Consider the following 19,946-nt stretch of genomic DNA (forward strand, 5'->3'; position numbering starts at 1 on the left):
TACAATGATTACCAATTGGATTCATCAAATGCTCAAAAACCGACATCTCTTCTCGACATTGCGTCAAGCAGCGATTCGAAAATTGAGTGTTTGCGGATGCCCCCAAGGGGAGTCTTGTCACCACTTTTGTGGAATCTCGTAGCAGATACGCTATTGAGGCAACTCAATAATAGCGGTTTTCCAACATATGGATTTGCCGACGACTATCTAGCTCTGATAGTTGGTATGTGCATAAGCACCCTATTCGACCTGATGCAAAGTGCTCTTCAGGTAGTCGAGAGTTGGTGTCGCCAATATGGCCTTTCGGTTAACCCGAATAAAACATCTATTGTTCTTTTTACGGAAAGACGAAACCGCGATGGAATTCGACCTTTACGTCTTTTTGGCACTGAGATTAATGTGACTGATTAAGTAAAGTATGTCGGAGTCATTCTAGATTCCAAACTTTCATGGACACCTCACATTGATTTCAGAGTCAAAAAAGCTTGCATGGCCTTCGGTCAATGCCGGCGAACCTTTGGTAAAACTTGGGGCCTCAAACCCAAATATATCAAATGGATTTACACAACAGTTGTTCGACCAATATTGGCATATGGATGTCTTGTGTGGTGGCAAAAGGGCGAAGTGAGAACAATCCAATCAAAATTGGGCCATCTCCAAAGGATGTGCTTGATGGCGATGTCTGGTGCGTTCTCTACAACTCCCACAGCAGCGCTCGAGGCCCTTTTCGACGTTGCGCCACTACACATATATCTTAAACAAGAAGCACTTTCTTGCTCTTACCGTTTATGGGTACTGGATCTACTGGAGAAAAATCCAGTAAATCGTAGATCTACACACACTTCGTTGTTTCCACTTTTGGTGAATTGGGACAAAATTGTCCTTGCTCCAAGTGATCTCACAATTGCTTGTAACTTTCCTTACAGGACATTTACCACACAATTCCCTTCACGGGAAGAGTGGACGTCTGGCTATTTGGAAAGAAGTATATCAAACAATATAGTATGTTACACTGATAGCTCCCTTCTTGAAGGTAGAGCTGGTGCAGGAGTATATTCTCGTGAGCTAAGGCTGAATCAGTTTTACTCACTTGGTAGAAACTGCACCGTTTTTCAGGTGGAAATATTTGCTCTTATGTGTGGAGTGCAATCAGCACTTCAACAGCGCGTAATGGGTAAAGTCATATACTTCTGTTCAGATAGTCAGGCTGCTATAAAAGCTCTCGCTTCGGCCAACTCAAGGTCGAAGCTTGTTATCGCATGTCGAACTCAAATTGAGGAACTGAATTCAGTCAACTCTGTAAACCTTGTATGGGTACCTGGCCATTCTTCCATCGCTGGAAATGAATTGGCTGATGAGCTAGCTCGCGATGGAGCATCGCATGACTTCATTGGCCCTGAGCCGGCTATTCCAATTTCGAAGTGCTGGGTGAAGCTTCAGATAAACTCTTGGGCGGCAACTCAGCACAAGCAATATTGGAATAGTTTGGAGTCATGTCGTCAAACAAAATTGTATATTACTGAGCCATCTCCAAAGGTGGCGAAGTATTTAACAAATCTGTCAAAGCAGAATTGCAGTCTCTTGGACAGAGCATTGACAGGCCACTGCCGACTCAACTATCACATGGCAAATATTCAGCGTGCTGACTCATTTGTGTGTGATAGTTGTGACTCCGATTATGGAACTTCGTATCACCTGATATGTAACTGTCCAGTTTTTGCGCAAATGCGATTCCAATTACTTGGTAAACACTTATTAAGTGAAACTGAATACAGAAGCCTGAATCTTCAGGACATCCTGTTATTCTTAACCCGCTGTGGTAATGAGCTATAGGCTCTCTTTACGCTCATGCGTTTTGCAGTGCCCTTTTTAGGGCGCTGTTCGAACCCATTGTGGTATGGAGCTACATGCTCTCATTTCGCTTATGCGATCTTCCCTCTTCAAGGGACCCTACTCCTATTTCCTCCCATCTTTCCCTTCCCTTTCCTCTCCCATCGGGTAGATGATGAAATAGGCTCAAATATGGCGATGGCACAAATCTCCCAACTGGTGGGGAACGTGCCTTTGGAGCCGGCCTTCTGATACCTGGGTTCCAAGAAAATTTGAGAAATTTGCAGTTAGATGGAATTTGCTTAGGAATTTTACCCAATTATAAAGTCATGCATTCTGTTCCAGGTTTCATTTATTTTTGTTGACGAACTAGGTATCTGCCCTGAACGAACGCAGCAATGCAAGGGAATCTGTCGGACAAGGCGAGATCCGTATCCCATATGAGCAATGGCTGGGACATAAACGTAGCGGAGAAATCGAGAGAAGTCAGTTGTCCACTACCACTGCTCGCGATCGGTCATCGGAGGGCGAACCTCCGCACGAATTTCCGTTTAGTGTTTTTATGTTACGAATAAATGTTAATTTAAGTTTAATAAGCTGTAATAAGTAAATGCCAAATAAATATAGTGTAATTTTGTGTAATCTGTGTTGTGTAAACTGCGTTGAAGAAGAAACCCACTTGGAACGTTGTCATCGACGAATTCCTCCCCAAGTAATTTGGCTGACGATTCCTACCAGCAAGACGAAGGTCATTTGAAGGGCAGCCAAGCCAGACGAGAGGACAAATTTTGAAGGTATCCCAACATTTTTTTATTTTATTTTTATTTCTTTATCAGTATAATTTTTAACTTAACATTAATTTGTTATACCTATGTGTTAACTTCATCCTGATTCAGTAAACACTGTATAGATTTGAAAATTCTGCCAATCTGCTTAAACTAAAATAAACTTTTATTAACATTCTGTTAACAACATAGAACATTTCATTTGCGGTAGCAGTTCGGAATGTTTACAGTTGAGTTGATTTCACCAGCTTATAAGCAAAAAAACGCTTTCAATTAATTTAACCTTAATATATAACGAATCAACCGTGGCAATAGAAGATTGCAACGATTTTTGTCTAAAATTATTATAAATTTTCCATGTAGATTTTTTATTCAGCTATGTAGCTCATTAAAGGTAGTACAAGGAGGGAGCTTCAGAATCATTTCCAATTTGATTTTTATTTATCCCCTGCAGAGTATTCTTCCTGGTATTACATACAATAGCTGAAAAATTGTTTGAAGATCAAAAGCTTGTTCTTAGGGCAAAATGTTAAGAAATGGATGCATTTCTTTCTCATTTTTTTTGAGGAATTATTCCAGGTAATTCTTAAGGCTAAGTAGTCCGTCATTCGTTTTGGCAACAATGATGATTTTTCAACTTACATTTCAAGGTGATAAAACTCAGTCTTGATATTTTATATTGACTTGAAAAAGTATCACTGTACGCGCTAATATGCACAGAGTATGCTGATACTTTTTCAGCTATGTCAGTGCAAAACCAACTGATTTTCTTTGATTCGAAATCGTGAGATGAATTAGCAACAATCATCAAATTTAAATGACTTCCTACTTCGCCTTAAATATGGTTATTCGTTGACTTCTCAGTAATTTGACCTCCATCATCTTTGGAACACCATCAAAGATTTTTCCAAGATTTGTTTTCAAGAAATCTTTGTCGATTTCTCTTGTGCACCTCTCAAAACGCTCCTTAAAGATTATCATACATATTTTGTCATTTGATTTTCTCGATGAGTTAAACATAAACATCTCGTTTTCATTTTTCCAGGAATAGATCCTCTGATTTTCATAAGAAGTTTGAAATATTTTTTCCTGGATTCTTCATAGTAATCAATGGGAATTATTTTAGTGATTTTTCCACTTTTCTATTCAATGTTTTCTTCAATTTACTGTCATAAATTTATGAATATCTTTAAGATTGCCAGCATAAATTGATCTATGGAGTCTATAAGGTTGTCCTTGAATAATCCTTGAAAAAAAAAGTATGAATTTTTAAGAAGCTCTTCTTGTGATACCACCAAGCAAAATTTAAAAAAATCCTCTAATTATTACTCTGATTTCATAAATTTCCACAAGGGATATTCTCAAAAAAACTTGATGTGCAAATCCATTGAAAAGTTTGTGTGAGTATATCTGGAATATTTCTAGAGTTCATCCAGGAGAACTTTCAAAACAACCCGTGGATTAAATTGTGAAGGAATTTTTGAAATTTTGCAAAAATTTCTAAGGGAACCTGGTCCAATTCAGACCCTGTTCTAATTCGGACCATCAAGCATTTCTCAATACTGGCGCTACTGTAAAGATCGTATGAACCGTTTTTCTACCCACCTTCCGGCTCGGATCTAACACAAAAAAATTGACGCCTTTCAGTTATTTCGTTTGATTGTCATACAAGTTTGTTGTTTTGAAGTGCTCTAGTGTACCAACTGTTAGCATTATTTCCAAGCTTCTGTAAACGACAATAATTCTCCAATCTTTCTGTGCTATTTTGTATTGGAATCCTCAAAACCGAAGCTTTCATCTGACCATATGGTTTTAATATGTCTATGCACTGATTGTACCCCGTTTGGCATAAAGTCGTTTGGCAGAATGGCCGTTTGGCATAATGATTGAGTTAGAATGAATATCGGCATTTTCGAAGCTTTTACCGAGATCAGCACCACTGAGCCCATAGCAAAAAGAACATAAAGTATCGTTGAGTTGTTGCGATATACATATTTGAAAAAAGTAAATTGTTAAAGAAAGTTCGCAGTAATTAATGAAGGGAACGCACATATTTTGCTGCAGATCAAGCGCTGTCCCAGTTTGTACGTAACACTTGATGAAAATTACTTGGTAGAAGAAGGAAAAATTTATTTGCAAAATATTAAAAGCTCTTATCCAAAGCTCTATTATTGCAGCATAATGCAAAAATAGCCTATATACGAGAGCAGATTATTTTTCGTTTAAAATGTTTAAGGTTCTAACACTGAATATCTTCTCACAACATAACTCAAACGAACAACACATTTTTGGAAGAAAATATATGTGGCAAAACTTTTGAACGATTCAATATAAAGTTTGATTTTAGAAGGTATACATCAAAAACGCTGTCTATTATCGAAAGGAGGAAAAATTTGTGATTGAAATAATATTTTTCCAGCATATGTTGAAAGAAGATCTTGTGTTTGCAAAAATATTTACAGGTTCAAAAGTAATTATTATTTTAACAGCACATCTTGCAAGAATTGCGAAATATATAATTTGACTAATTTAAAACAGTATAAATATAAAGAACAGCCTATTTTTAGAAGACGGCAAAATTTATGATTAAATCAATAGAAGATTGGACGCCAAAAACTATTGCGGCATAGTAAAACGAAAAGACATCAAAAAATTGCGTTCAGAATCATAGTTCTTGTTTTACTTTTTTCCCAAATGGCGTTTCTCTGAATGTTGGTTCCCCGAATGCTAGTTCCTACAATGACTCGTTTCCCCGAAAAGTGATGCAGTTTAAATAGATGCTATAATAGTCTTTAGTGGGTGGAAGGTGAACGAGCTAGAACGATAAGCAATCAAAAGAAACTGGTATTCTGTCATTCTTGGCTATACTTATATTGGCAAAGATATTGAGGACGGTAAAACTCGAAAGAACCGCCAATTAAATAAAGAAGGGTGCATATCAGATGGTCAGTTCGCTCACCACCCTGAAATGTTTAAAGTTACGACAAGTATGAGTACCACAAACTTTTCGGGGAAGTGGACTTTTTGTTGAAGCGGGATATTCGGGACACTGGCGTTCGGGGTAATGACATTTGGGGAACCGACATTACGGGAAAAGTAGCACAACCCATCAAGGTAACTGCAGTAATCGATTTCTCTTTTAGCTGATAACTTGAGCAGATCAATGTTATCAATTGCCGCCATTTTGTCAGTTGGGAACAACAAAATATCTAAAAAATAAAGAAATCTTAAAAGAACAGCTCATGTATTAAAGAAGGTGAAATTTGATTCAATTTCAAATGAACAGTGTTTATGCCTTTAATTGGTTATATCATATTTAAAAAAAATCCAATGTTCGAAAGAAGGGTAAATTTGTGCTAAATATATCAAAATCTTCAGTGCAAAAAAATATTCCAATAGCGGAACTCAAAAGAAGAATTAATATTTGAAGGAAGAGAGATTTCTGCACAAATTATAAAATATTATTGACAATAACTTTCCTAATATGCTTAAATTTATTCAAGAGCAAATGTTTGTAGAATAAAATGACATTTTGTATCAATTATTGTCAATTATTGACGCCAAAACAAGCCCGGATCTCATCTTAAGAAATTCTTGGTTTCAGACTCATTATGCCAAATGACTATTATGCCAAACGACCATTATGCCAAACGACCGTTATGCCAAACGACTTTATGCCAAATGACTATTATGCCAAACGACTTTATGCCAAACGGCTTTATGCCAAATGACTTTATGCCAAACGGCTTTATGCCAAACGACCTTATGCCAAACGACGTTATGCCAAACGGCTAGTCGGGAAAACGGGATATTCGGGCTACTGGCGTTTTGGGAAACGACATTCGGAGAACTGACATTTGGGGAAAAGTAGCACAACCCATCGAAATAACTGCAGTAATCGATTTCTCTTTTCGCTCATAATTTGAGCAGATCAATGTTATTGATTGCCGCCCATTTGCCATTTGGAAACAAACAAAATACTTAAAAAATATAGCTCCAATGAACAGCCTGTGAATAAAAGAAGAAGAAATTTATTGAAATTCAAATCAACAGTTATCATACCTATAATTATGGTTATAACATATATAGAAAAAAAAAAAAACAAATAAAATAAGGGTAAATTTGTGCTAAATATATAAAAATCTTCAGTTCGAAAATTTGTTCCAATAACGAAACTCAAAAGAAGTATTCATATTTGAAAGACGTATAATTTCTTGATAAAAATTTAAATACTATTGGTAATAACTTTCCCTATATGCTTAAATTTATTCAAGAGCGAATGATTGTTGAATAAAGTGTCATTTTGTATCATTTGACTCCAAAACAAGCCTGATGTCATCAGAAAAATTCAATAAAAACGTAAACAATAAAAATTGAGAAATTCTTGGTTTCAGACTCATTATGCCAAACGACCATTATACCAAACGACTTTATGCCAAATGACCATTATGCCAAACGACTTTATGCCAAACGGCTTTATGCCAAACAACATTATGCCAAATGACCTACCACCGTCCTGAACCATCATGTATGTTTCAGTGCCCCACATAAGTTCACCTAAGCTTAACTTTACATTAACCCGATATTTTCATGCACAGTTTCAGAGTGTTGACATTTTACTATATTCAAAGTTAAAATGACCCTTTCTAATGTAATTTTGTCAAAATAACAAAAAGCTCCGAAGTTTAAAAAAGGTGTGTTCTATATCTCGATATCTTCCATACGCTACGGTTCATTCAAAATCGAGTTAGAAAGACTTGACTGTACCTAGTTTCGAAGAAGCTTCATAAGAGGATTGCACTTATGTTTTTTTTTCAAATGAAATTCACATTTTACTTGACCTAGTTCTAAATCGAAATAAATTAACTTATCACGCATTGAGTTTAATTTTTATGTTTGTGCTTACAGAAGAAGTTCAAAAGACTTCGATACCTAACAAATCGGAGTTATATTTTTTATTACTATCATAGCAAAAACGATAATATATAGGGTGGTCAGTCGATTGAAAAAAGTTTCAGAGGGTAGTTTAAAGACAAAAATAGGTAACCGAGAGATTTTTTGATTTAATTAAAAAATGATAAGTTGTAAGTTATTTCTCCATTCTTCATTTTTCGTGGTAGGTAAGAAATTTGATATGCTACCTTACCAGGGTCGCGATACCTACATCACGATGGTGGGGCTGCCACCTACTCAGCTTAGTGTTCTTATGACCACTTCCATAGTTATTAACTGAGAGTTTTCTTTGATTATTTTTTGCATGTAAATGTATATCGTGTGGCTAGTATAAAAAAAAAACTTTATGCAAAATTTCTAACCCTACAAGATCCTCGTCCGGTTCGATTCGAACCATGACTCTCAGTTTGGTTTTGCTGAATAGCTGTGCTTTTACCGGAACGACTATCTGGGTCTCACTCTTCCTTCTGATATTAATCCTGGCTACACCCATGTGCTGGTCGCTGGTAGTGCACACTCGAAACTTTCTCTGCGGTGGATAGAGATGCAGCAATGTCGAAACAAAGGATCCGTTTTTGTCTTTGAGAAAACCGCGACGAAACTTTCGATGCAAAAAATGTGATTTGTTACTATTGCCATGCTTCCGAAAGGATATAACGATTGTTTGAGCATCACAGTGAACCTTAACACCACTATGCTGTTAAAATTGTTAAGAAAAGCAATAACTCACTTGAACCTGAATGATTCATAACTCTGCACGATTCTGAATATTCCAAGTATAAAAGTCGTCATACCCATCCCCGAAAAGGAACTCCGTAACTCGATCGCAGCCCGAAAGTTTTCCCGCTGGTCGGTTGAACTAAAACTAATATTAACTCCCCGAGGTATAATAAATAAAAGTTAATAATAATGAAGTGTGTAAGGTTCGGAACCTCTCAAGCGCTCGTATCATCGTTCATCGTACAACCAAACAGATCTGCTGCTAGTTGGAGCCGGCAGCGCCGTTCCAGCAGATATCAGCTGAGCTACGTTCGGAGGGTCTAAGTGCAGCAACAAGAACACTACCGTGAAAATGTGTGATAGCAAATTTTGAAGAGCATAAGATTATGATTCTAATGCCGTATTTTGCTCGACCCAATGATTAGAAAAAAGCTATGTTGTTTTTTAATGTGACAACTTCAAGTAAGAATGGATATAAATTCAAATATTTTTTGATCCGAATAAGATAGATCAACTCATTGCCTTTCGTATGAATAGATAGTTTAAATTAGACGCGTTATCACAAAGATATTGATAAAACTCCTTTAGTATGTTTTTATGAGGGTGAACCCAAACTTTTGCACGGGAGTGTACCTACAGTACAGAGAACGTGTCGGGTGAAGTTTGCCAAAATAAATGCATTCATGATTCCGAGCGAAGAAGCGTTGTGATACGCCGAGAGCGATAAACTTCACTGTATACAGCTCAGCTTTCGCCGGTTTAGGGTTGATGTGGAAAATAAACGGTTTCTGTTATTGAATTTGATACTAGGTGCAAGGGTTGGTGCAATTGCTAGTTCAAAGTGTAAACCGGTATCTGGATACTAACTGGGATTCATCCAAGAAATATTATAACGATTACTTCAGGGATATCACAAGGAATTCTTCCAGAGATTTTCCTGAAATTTCTCCAGAAATTCCTTAAGGATTTTATTCTTGTTAATCAGGAATTCATCAAGATATTACTCCAAAATTTTCTCCACCAATATCTCCAAGAATTTGTTTCAGAATTTTTTTCCAAGGGATTTCTTTACAAACTCCTGGAGGATTTTTTTTGCAGAAAAACTTCCATTACTTTTTTAGGAGTTCCTCCATGGATTTCTCCAAAAATTGTTCAAGGGATTCCTCCATAAATTCCCGTACGAATTCTGTCACCCATATAATAACGATTCCTCATTGGTTCAACCAGTACATCCTGCAGGGATTCCAACAAGATCTCTTCCAAATATTCCGCCAGAAATTCCACTAAAGCATCCCCCAAAATGTCTCAGGAGTTTGACGAGGGATTTCCTCTGGCGTTTTCTCACGACTATCTCCAGATATTTTGCCAAAAGTTTTCTAAAAAATTCTCAAGCAATTAATCCAAAAAAATATCTTCAAAGAATTCTCCCATGATTTTCACCTGATACTCTTCCAAGGAACTCATCAGAAAGTCTGTCAAGGATTCCTCCTGAGGTTCCTACAAAAAATGCTTTAAGAATTTCTCCATGAAATCGTCCAAAGAAATCTTTAAAATTCTTCAGGTTTTCCTCTAGGAATTGTTCTGGAGAATAATTTTGGAATTCCTCCAAAAATTTGTCATGGCTTTTTTTCAGAAAATTTTAAAGAATTTTTTTTAGAAGTTTTCCTAGAAAAATTTCTAAAAAAAATTCTGGAAAGTTTTTTAGAAAATTCTTTATGAAGTTCTTAAAAATTCTAGATTGAAATTCTTTTATTTCTCCAGGAATTTATCCTGAACTTCCTCTAGAAATTTCTCCAAAGGTCCTTTAAAAAAATAATTTATGAAAATTCCTCCGGAAATTTCTCCTGAAATTCCTCTGCCAATCTCTTCAGGGTTTCTTCCATAAATTACCAAATGTTAAATGTTAAATGCTCCAAAACTTATTCTAGGACAGATTTTTTTTTTGTCGAAAATTCCTCAATATTTTCTTTAGGACTTCATGATTTCTCTCAAGAATTCCTAGAGGGATTCATCTCTACTAGGGATTCACGCAGAGATTCAACCAGGAAATGTTTCACGAATTTCTCAATAGATTCCACCATATATTCTTCCAGGAATTCAACCGGAAGTACCTCCAGGGATTACACCAGTTTTACAACTGCAATAAGTGTAGCTACACAGAATAAAATAAGTAACAGTTTAGAGGCTTAGTGAGGTAAGAAAGCAATTTTCAGTTTTTAAAACAAATAAGAAGAAGATACCTAAGATTTTCCTACAAATTCTCAAATCTAGATTTCTCATATCCAGCTCATTCTGATCCACCCCATAGTGTTAATCCTCGTAGTTGGAGCGAATCCAGTGAAAGCACCATTCATAATTCAAGCTTTCATTACGCTATAAGTAATGCAAATTCCGTTTGGCTGGCTCTCGACGACTATCGTTTCCCTCCATGCACAAACACACGGGCGGCGGAGCGCTGAAACTATCTGAAACAGTATTTTCCCCATATTTTAGCACGTAATAAGTTCGGTAGTGCATTACGGTTACAGAGGTAGGCACATTTCCACACCTTTACCTACTGTGGATGCAGCAACTAAGAGACCGTGGTTTCCCATGACAACCTATGCTATCCGATCCGACGGTGGAGAGCCTGCAAAACGGGAAAAACTTTGTCCTGCGCCTCCACAGAATCCACCGACTGCTGTTGCACATATTGAAGAGGGTAATATTTTTCACACTTCCATGCCTCTTCCCGTCTCCCTCCTCCATCCATGAATGGGACGCGTCGAAGTGTTGAGCCCACTGGAAACATTGAACTTTTCACGTACCAAGAGATACCTACTCATTTATAACTGCACCATTGCCGCACTATGGGCCAGAAATGAAAATTTCCCGATAAAAGTCAAAATATTTTTTTCGTGTTGCTCTTATTGAATGTTCATGTGTAATAAACTTATTTTCTTCCTATCTTAGCATTACAGTTTCTACAGCAAAGTCACTGGAAAAGGGATACATGTAGTGATACTAAAATGAATAAGTTATATCAGAATGGACTCTCAGAGACATAAATGGAAGGTATCTCAATTTCAACATAGTGAATCCTTTCACGGACACCATAATTGCACTAGTTGATGAAGCAATTCATCTCAATGACTCACACTTGCAGATCCACCACCTGTTTATTGATTTTAAGTCGGGGCGTACGATTCAGTAAAAATAAAGAAGCTGTGGAAGATAATGTCTGCACATGGTTTTCTGGCGAAACTAATAAGGCTGATGCGTGCTACGCTGGATGGTTCGAAATCTAATGTTTGGATTGCAGATGTGGTGTCAACCTCGTTTCTGTAGTTAAATGAAAGGGCTTTGCGGACGATATCGACCTTATTGGAATCAATCGCAGGTCACTGGAAGAGGCATTCGTGCCTCTGAAGAGGGAGACAGCGAGGATAGACTTCTCCTTCTTTTTCTTGGCATTACGTACTCACTGGGACAGAACCTGCTTCTCAGCTTAGTGTTCAATGAGTACTTCCACAGTTATTAACTGAGAGCTTTCTTTGCCAAAGTTACCATTTTTGCATTCGTACACCGTGTGGCAAGTACGATGATACTCTATGCCCAGGGAAGTGAAGGAAATTTCCATTATGAAAAGATTGTGATTTCTGGCCCATTGCAAGCGCCACACAGAAAAGTTAAGGCCGGAGACGCGCCAACCAAGGCGTACATTAAAGCCACTTGCTCTGGAGCAGCAGAGCTACAACTTTTGAGATGCACACACTAGGCCGAAGAAGACGCGTTTTAGCTGTAGGTAAAGTTTGTGAGCTGTTTGCAAGTGAAGGTGGTGTTTTTGCTGCAGCGGAAACCATGACATTACACGTCGAAGACAACAGGAAGGAAATGTCACAAATGTAGATGATATGTCACATACATAAGTTTCCGGAGAAAAGTGGATTAGTTTTGAGATTTCGAGCACGAAATGGATGACTCAGTCTACATTTTGGTTGGTATAATTTTTGTTATACATCATTCTATATGAACCAATTTAATCGTATAGAATGCATGAACAGGCTATATACCTACCAAAGTAGAGGCTTTATGCGTACTTGGCACGACTTTTTCAGACTTTCTGCGATCAGAGATACGACGTCAAAAAAAAAAATTGGATAAAAATAAAAAAAGTTTCCACGTGCCTCGAACGCGAGACCTATGCATTAGGAACCGAACACTTTACCTCTATACCACCAAGGGTTACATATCAAAGAGGTGATTATTTGTCAATATGAATGCATGTTTCATGTACAGCGACACTTGCTTAGTTGTTCTTTGAGGCCAATCCTCAGCAGATACCAAGTTTGGGTGGAAATTTTTGCTAAGTTATTGCGATTTCATATGATGCTTTCTGGATCTGCCAGTTCATACAACTCAACGCGATTCTATGTTGCACTATTTATGACATGTTTTGCTGTCAACACAAATTGTCGTTTATGAGTCGAATTGGGGATTTATTTACAACTTGTGTTTACATTAATAAAGTTTAATTTGGCTTCTTGTGCGATTCTGATTTTTGACCCACGAATATGTGAATTTCGATGCATCTGGGGATTAAATTCTGTACCATTTGCCCACAATTAGCAATTTATAGGGGGAGATCCCCCAGTACCGGACACTTAAGCCACTAAATTCATAATTCGAAAAATATTGATTTTATGGGCTCGTGTTACCTATTTATGATAAATATTATCATTTTTATAGTGGACAAAGATAAATTTGAAAATATAAATATGAATTTTGACATTGTGTTTTGATGATGTATTTTAGAACCACATTGATCGATCTTGAAAGGTGCCACCCAATACCGGACACGATCTGGAAATGACTCGAATTCTGTAAATTTGAACATCATTGAATGTGTACACTATAGAAATAGTTTATAATTACCAATTCAATGCAATTGCAACGTTTACAAAAATAATTTGAGTTTTTCTTAGTATGCAAGATGCCTACCAAAAACCTCTTTCATAGATGATGAAAAATAGCACATTTCACGATGTTGGTATGAATGTTCATTCTTCTTAATTTTATTGCATGTTTGATACCATGGTCGACGAACACCATGAAAAATGAAAGTATTTTGAGACACTGATGCAATAATTACAAAGATATCATATAACAAATCAAGCTGTCCGAAACTGAGGGACAGGAGGTGCTTAACCAAAATTGTAATTTGTCCAAATTTACTTCAATTATGGTACAAAATACATTCATACTATCAAATAAGGATTATGTTCGATCATGCTTGCGGGATCCAAAGTATTTTTTTCACATTCAAAACAATTACCATATAGGCTCAAAATTAAGAAGATACGTCAATTTTTTAAAGATTTTCAAACTTTTCTACTTTTTTGAAAAGTGATGCATATTTCAAGGATGTGCTATTCTACGCAAACATTAGTCTACATAATAGCTTTCTTTTCTACTAATACACCATCTTTATTGGACCATGATTTCGACTTAGTCCGGTATTGGGTGCTGTCCGGCACTGGGGGATCTCCCCCTAATCTTTGGCAGATAAGCTTTCAACTGTAAGGTTGTCTACAGTGTCTTAAACAACATCAATCCAGTAGGACAGAACCAGTTTGAAAATATCTCCACGAATCTTCAGAGTAATTTCTACTGCAATTTTTTCAGAGTTTTCTCTCAGAGTTGGTTGAGAATCTTCTATAGGGATTCTATCAAAATAGGATTCGAGGACTTTTCAGGTTATTGCTATAGAGTTATCACTAGGATTAATTCTGCCTTCCGGAACACGGATAAAAATCTGATTCCCTCACCATGATTTACAAGTCATGAAATTCATAAATTGGTTAGGCCATGATATCAAGACGACAAGAATCATGGTTCCTAGAGCCACACGGGTAGAAATCAGAATCCAAAAACAAGATTATGACTCATGATATCATGATTCCAGCGTGTTTTCGTCTTGTGAAAATGATATCATGAGTCAGATTGCCGTAACGCAATACACGCGTTAGGTTTTTGTAGCTGGTTGCTCGGAATCATGATTCAAATGCCAAAAACGCATCCGTTTATGATCGACAAAATAAAAAAAAAAGTTAACAATAGCACACATTGAAATTCGAGCCAAGAACCTTCCGATTGTGAGCCGCGTACTCTACCACTCAACCACTTCGTCATCTTGACTTAAATAGATCGATGCGAATGACATGAAGCAAAGTGCGCCGCTTAGTGTTATGGTTCCTGGAGCCATAATCATGATTCTTCATAAACGTAACAACCAGAGCGACAACGCAAAGCGGTGCACTTTGCTTCAAGTCATTCGCATCGATCATCCAACATTCATCACGATAGATTGGTACTGTGGTTAAGTACGTGGCTCTCAATCAGAAGGTTCTTGGTTCAAATCTTGCTCTAACAAATTTTATTTTTTTTTGTATTCATTTTTTTGGGTTGACTGACAGAAATATAAATAGATCCGAAATGGATGCGCGAATCATGATTTTCGAGCATTCGATGCATGATTTCGAGCACTCAGCTGCAACGTCAAGCTGCGTTACGACGATCTGACTCATGATATCGTGAGTCAAAATCATGGTGTATTTTCATAAGATGAAAACACACTGGAATCATGATATCCGGGTGCATAATCATGATTTTGGATTCTGATTTCTACCCGTGAAGTAAATCATTTTGAACTTTTGAAGACACCTATAGTTTTTTTTTATCGTAGGAGGATGCCCAAATGTTTCTATTTGAAGACTGTCATACATATCTCTGCAGATACCCTTTTTTGGTGCTGAAAAACAGTTTATTCAGCTGTAAAGAGGCTGCATAAACAGCATTTTAGTTGAATAAGCTGTTATTCTGCAACTAATGTTACTTGGGATTTCTTTAATTCACAGTTTACACGTGAACACGATGCTCATGCTAAACCACGGTGCTCATCTTAGCACATTTCAGGCTGGCTGGGATAATTTCTGTATCCTGGAACGAAATATCTGTATTTTAAATCTGAAACCTGAAAATTGAAATAGTAATAAAAATTTTACAACGAATTCAAAGAAACACCAATAAATAGTAACCACAATGCAAAATTGTCACATCTCAGTTTAAATTTAAGGTACCGTGGGGCAAGTGGGAACGAAAAAAACGATAGTTCAAACAAAGTGTTCAATAAAATTTTCAAATGTCAGTATTTTCCAAGTCCAACAACACAATCACATTTTGGCAACATATTTGCTGGTGTGTGCATGAAATTGATCGAATAATTTTGAAATTGTGAAAACCTTGGAAGAAAGTTTTAGAATGAGCCATTTGACGCAGTTACCTCGCTAAACGGGGCAAGTGGGACACATCCAGTTTCATGCGTCAATCCACATCAGTAAGTCAACCATTACAATAATAGGATTGAGAAATCATAGATTTTTTATTTTAAGTACATATATGATGTACATAAGGGATCAACCATAAAATACGTAACGTATTAGGAAGAAAACCTTTTGACATACTACCTCACATTAAATATTTACTGAAAATTCCTCAATAAAAACTTAAAAAGGAATTAAACATGTTCAAAATATATCATTTATAAGTTGTTAATTAAAATGTAGCACATAAACGATCAATATATGACGAAATTATAAATATGTTTTGTAATTATTTATATGCATGGCAGAAAACCACTTAATGGGGTGGAATTGTTTTCCATCACTACTTAATTTGGTAGAAATAACAAATAAAGTTCAAATAAAATAGAAAAGTAATCGTTCTCATGATGCATTTCAAATTTCATCTTTGTGTTTGTTCAATTTTGAAATCGTGTTTCAAAAATAAAAAAAATTATAAAAAAAATAAAGAATAATTACATTTTTCTGCTCCCTCTTATGCAATTATGTAATTTGAGATTGATCTTTTTTGATGGAAATCATTTGTTTGAATGTTTTAGTGTTACTCTCTAGGAAAATGCATGAAACGTATACGAAAAGTTTTGATTCTGGTTTTTGTTTTAATAGGTCCCACTTACCCCGGGTACAAACATATTTTGGGGTAAGATAGACCACCGAAAATTTCATATGAAATGAAAACAAAATACTGGTTTACCGTTAGCAGCTTGTAATAATACTTAAAATTGTAGCTTACAGATGGAAATTCGATTTATAACACATTTATTTTTTATGAGTCAATGCAAGGCGTGAAACGTGTCACAATTTAGTATGCAAGTTGAAAATGGCGCTGAACTGACAACTGTTACATGAACCACATGGTAATAAAAATAACAATATGTTTAGTACTAAATACATTCCTTGTAATTGTATCTTCGACTTTCTAGAAGAATATTGTCGCGCGCCCACCAAATCGGAACGCGCGTGTGGGACACGCGACGTGTGACTCATTCCCGACATAACTGTCATAATGATATGTGTGGCGCTGCATTCTTACGGTTTTTATGAACACAGTGCACTATTCAAATATTAGTCGCGACGCTTGGAGATTGAGAAAAAATATATTTAAAAAAAATGTTTGTCCTTATATCTGTCGGATCTATAATACCCCCATGAAAAACTTTACCTAAGTGAGCTATGACGAAACGCCCCACTTACCCCGGATTCTCACTTGCCCCGGGGTACCTTAATGGTTTTGAAAACATCTACAGTCATCTCTTCCTTACTCGATATTGAAGGAACCATCGAGTTAGGGAGGTATCGAGTTACAGAATACAAAAGCAGTGCAACTGCGTTCCAAGGGACCATCGAGTTAGCCATGAAAACCAACTTTTACTATGGTTCTCTAACTCAATATCGAGATACGGAATATCGAGTAAGGGAAAGTTAGCTGTATTTTCATTTTTGGTTAAAAAAATCTGTATAAATCTGTATAGTTTTGACAAAATTCTGTATACAGACTCTGTAAATCTGTATTTTTCCTAATATACTGTAATCTATATATACAGATTCTTGGTCACAACATATTCAAGAAAATCTGTAAAATACAGATAAATCTGTATATGTGGCAACCCTGTGTTTGACTTTGTTACATACAAGAATATTTGATTCATACAACCAACTTCTTACATAGTTTCCTGTATCAATACAAACAGGCGAAATCGGACATCGAAAATATCGTCGTCAAGACTGATAATGCAGATTAGACTACTTGGTTATATCAAAATTGCGCCAAAAACGTTGTTAACAACGTACAGGATTGACGCTCGCCACGATATGACCACAGACAAACAGACGTCACACTCTCATCATTGTCCATCGACCACCTTTTTGACGGTCGATTCAAACTCCGTGCTCGTGGCCACTACTGTGTCGGAATCAGTTCATCTGTATCTACTATACCGATACAGATCTATTTTTAACTAATCTATATTTACATATGCTTTCACTCTCTTCTACTCTTTTATTCTCACACCGATCAGGTAGGAGAGAGCTCCGCTGTTCAAGTCCAATCGATTTCCATAAGCCATAGTCCTTTGCTCTTGCGGTGGTTCATTTTGCCGTGTTCCTAAGTCATTTGAGGCTAGCTGCCTACGAAGAGGGTCAGTTTGTCTCAGTCACCATCTGATACTGACGGAGGATGGATGTGCTCCCCTAAGCACGGTCCTCCGTGCGGCGTCTTCTGGTGGCTGGACGGTTTTTTTTTTTGTGGAGGGGCTGGGAATTGAATCCATGACCTTCCGCTTATGAAGCGAAAGCGTAACCTCAAGGCTACGGACCCCCCCTAAACACACCGCTTTTAGCATTCACAATTATTGGTTGACCCGACGATTGATTCACTGCCGACGATGACGGTGGTAGAAAACACGGACTTTCGCGTTGTCAAAGCCACGCGAAACAATTTTCTAAAGCACAGATGAAGACTGACAGCGTGTCAGCCGCACGAATCGGAACACAAACTTGAAATTTTCGCGTTATCAAAGTTTGTTGCGCAGTGGGCCACGCAAACGGAACACTAACGAAGTAAATTAGTAGCAGTACTCCTGTCCAGATTCGACTCGAAGGACCAATGTTTGGGCTTGGCCGTGAACCCAACGTTTTTAGGCGGAGCGATGAACTGGTGGAATGGGAAAACCAGGACCAATTCCAGGGCAGGGTAAACATGAACAACTCACTGTACTGCTACAGTAAACCCTCCATGAGTCGATAATGAAGGGACCATCGACTCATGGAAATATCGAGTCATGGAACAGCAATGCTATGGAAAACCGTTTGAGGGGACCATCGTAGGAACCATGAAATTTGATTTTTAATATGGTTCCATGAGTCGATATCGAGTATCGACTCATGGAGGTTTAACTGTAATACTAAGTTTTATTAGTAACGGCTTATTTATAACTTGGGTGTTCACTTCACTATTTCTTGTTAACTTCCGACTGACTCGCTCGAGCTGGTTGCCCTCCTTTTATAGTGCTCCGGCTTCTATCCAGAAACTTCGGGGCCCATCTGTCGCGTGGCTGTTGCTAACGTGGATGTTGATTTTGATCGCGATTTGTTCTAAGTGTTACGTCTGTTTGTCTGTGGTATGACCTTCAGTGGCTGAAACAAGAGTAAATCAAGACTCTAGGAGGCAGAGTGATTCTGGAAGAGAAGAAAGCAGTGCCGACAGTCGCGCTATAGCAAGGTACAGTATTGGACAAAACATTTGCAATTTTTTCGATTTTCCATACAAAACGCCCAACTTTGATAAACCATATCTCAGTTATTTATGGACCGATTTGAATGAAATTTTCACAGAATATCAGACATAACTTGAATTTTAACATATATTTTTGAGTGATTTTTCCAATCACAAGTTGAAAAGCAGTAACGGTTTGACTAAAGTGAATTTTTTGACGATTTTTTATATTTGACATAACTAAACATATTGAAGGAATAGCTTCATGGTATCTTCAGCAAAGTTGTAGATTTTGACGAGATGAATAAGTTTGCTGAAGACAGTTTTTGTGTAGGGTTATCAGATCTTGAGATAAAAAGTTTTGAATTTTTTGTCGAAAATTACACTTTAGTCAAATCGTTATTACTTATAAACTCGTGATTGTAAAAATTATTCCAAAATATATGTTAAAATTCAAGTTATATCTGATGTTCTGTGAAAGTTTCGTTCGAATCGGTCCATAAATAACTGAGATCTAGCTTTCCGAAGTTGGTCATTTTGTATGGAAAATCGAGAAAGTTGCAAATGTTTTGTCCAATACTGTAGGTACTCGGCAAAACGTGAAACGGTATAGACAGAACTGGAAACAGCAGATGCACCTGTTTCAGGAGAAAAATCAACGTCTGAAGGAATCGGAGTGTGATCAAATGGAGCTGCTGAACCGTACAAAACGCGGACGTTTTAAACTAAGAGCTCAACGCATGCCGCAAAGGCGCGAACCACAAGCCGTAGAATGCAGGGATAAAGAAGCAACTTGTTTTTCCCTACTAGTTTTATCACCAGAACCAGAATCTAGAATCGAGTAGCATAAATGTCGGAAGTCGTCGAAAACTGGAATTCGAACCGGTTGTCCTCATCGTCAAATTGTCAAATTTTGCTATGAACAGTCATTGTTCCGTATTTTGAAGCTATTGTAGTTGGTGGCAGAATATTGTATATTGTAGAATAAGTTTTAGACAAGCTAAATCAGCAGAAAGTGCAAATTAATTGGTCCAAATCAAAAAT

This window comes from Aedes aegypti, chromosome 3 (genome assembly GCF_002204515.2).
Source record: "Aedes aegypti strain LVP_AGWG chromosome 3, AaegL5.0 Primary Assembly, whole genome shotgun sequence".
Classification (NCBI taxonomy): Eukaryota; Metazoa; Arthropoda; class Insecta; order Diptera; family Culicidae; genus Aedes; species Aedes aegypti.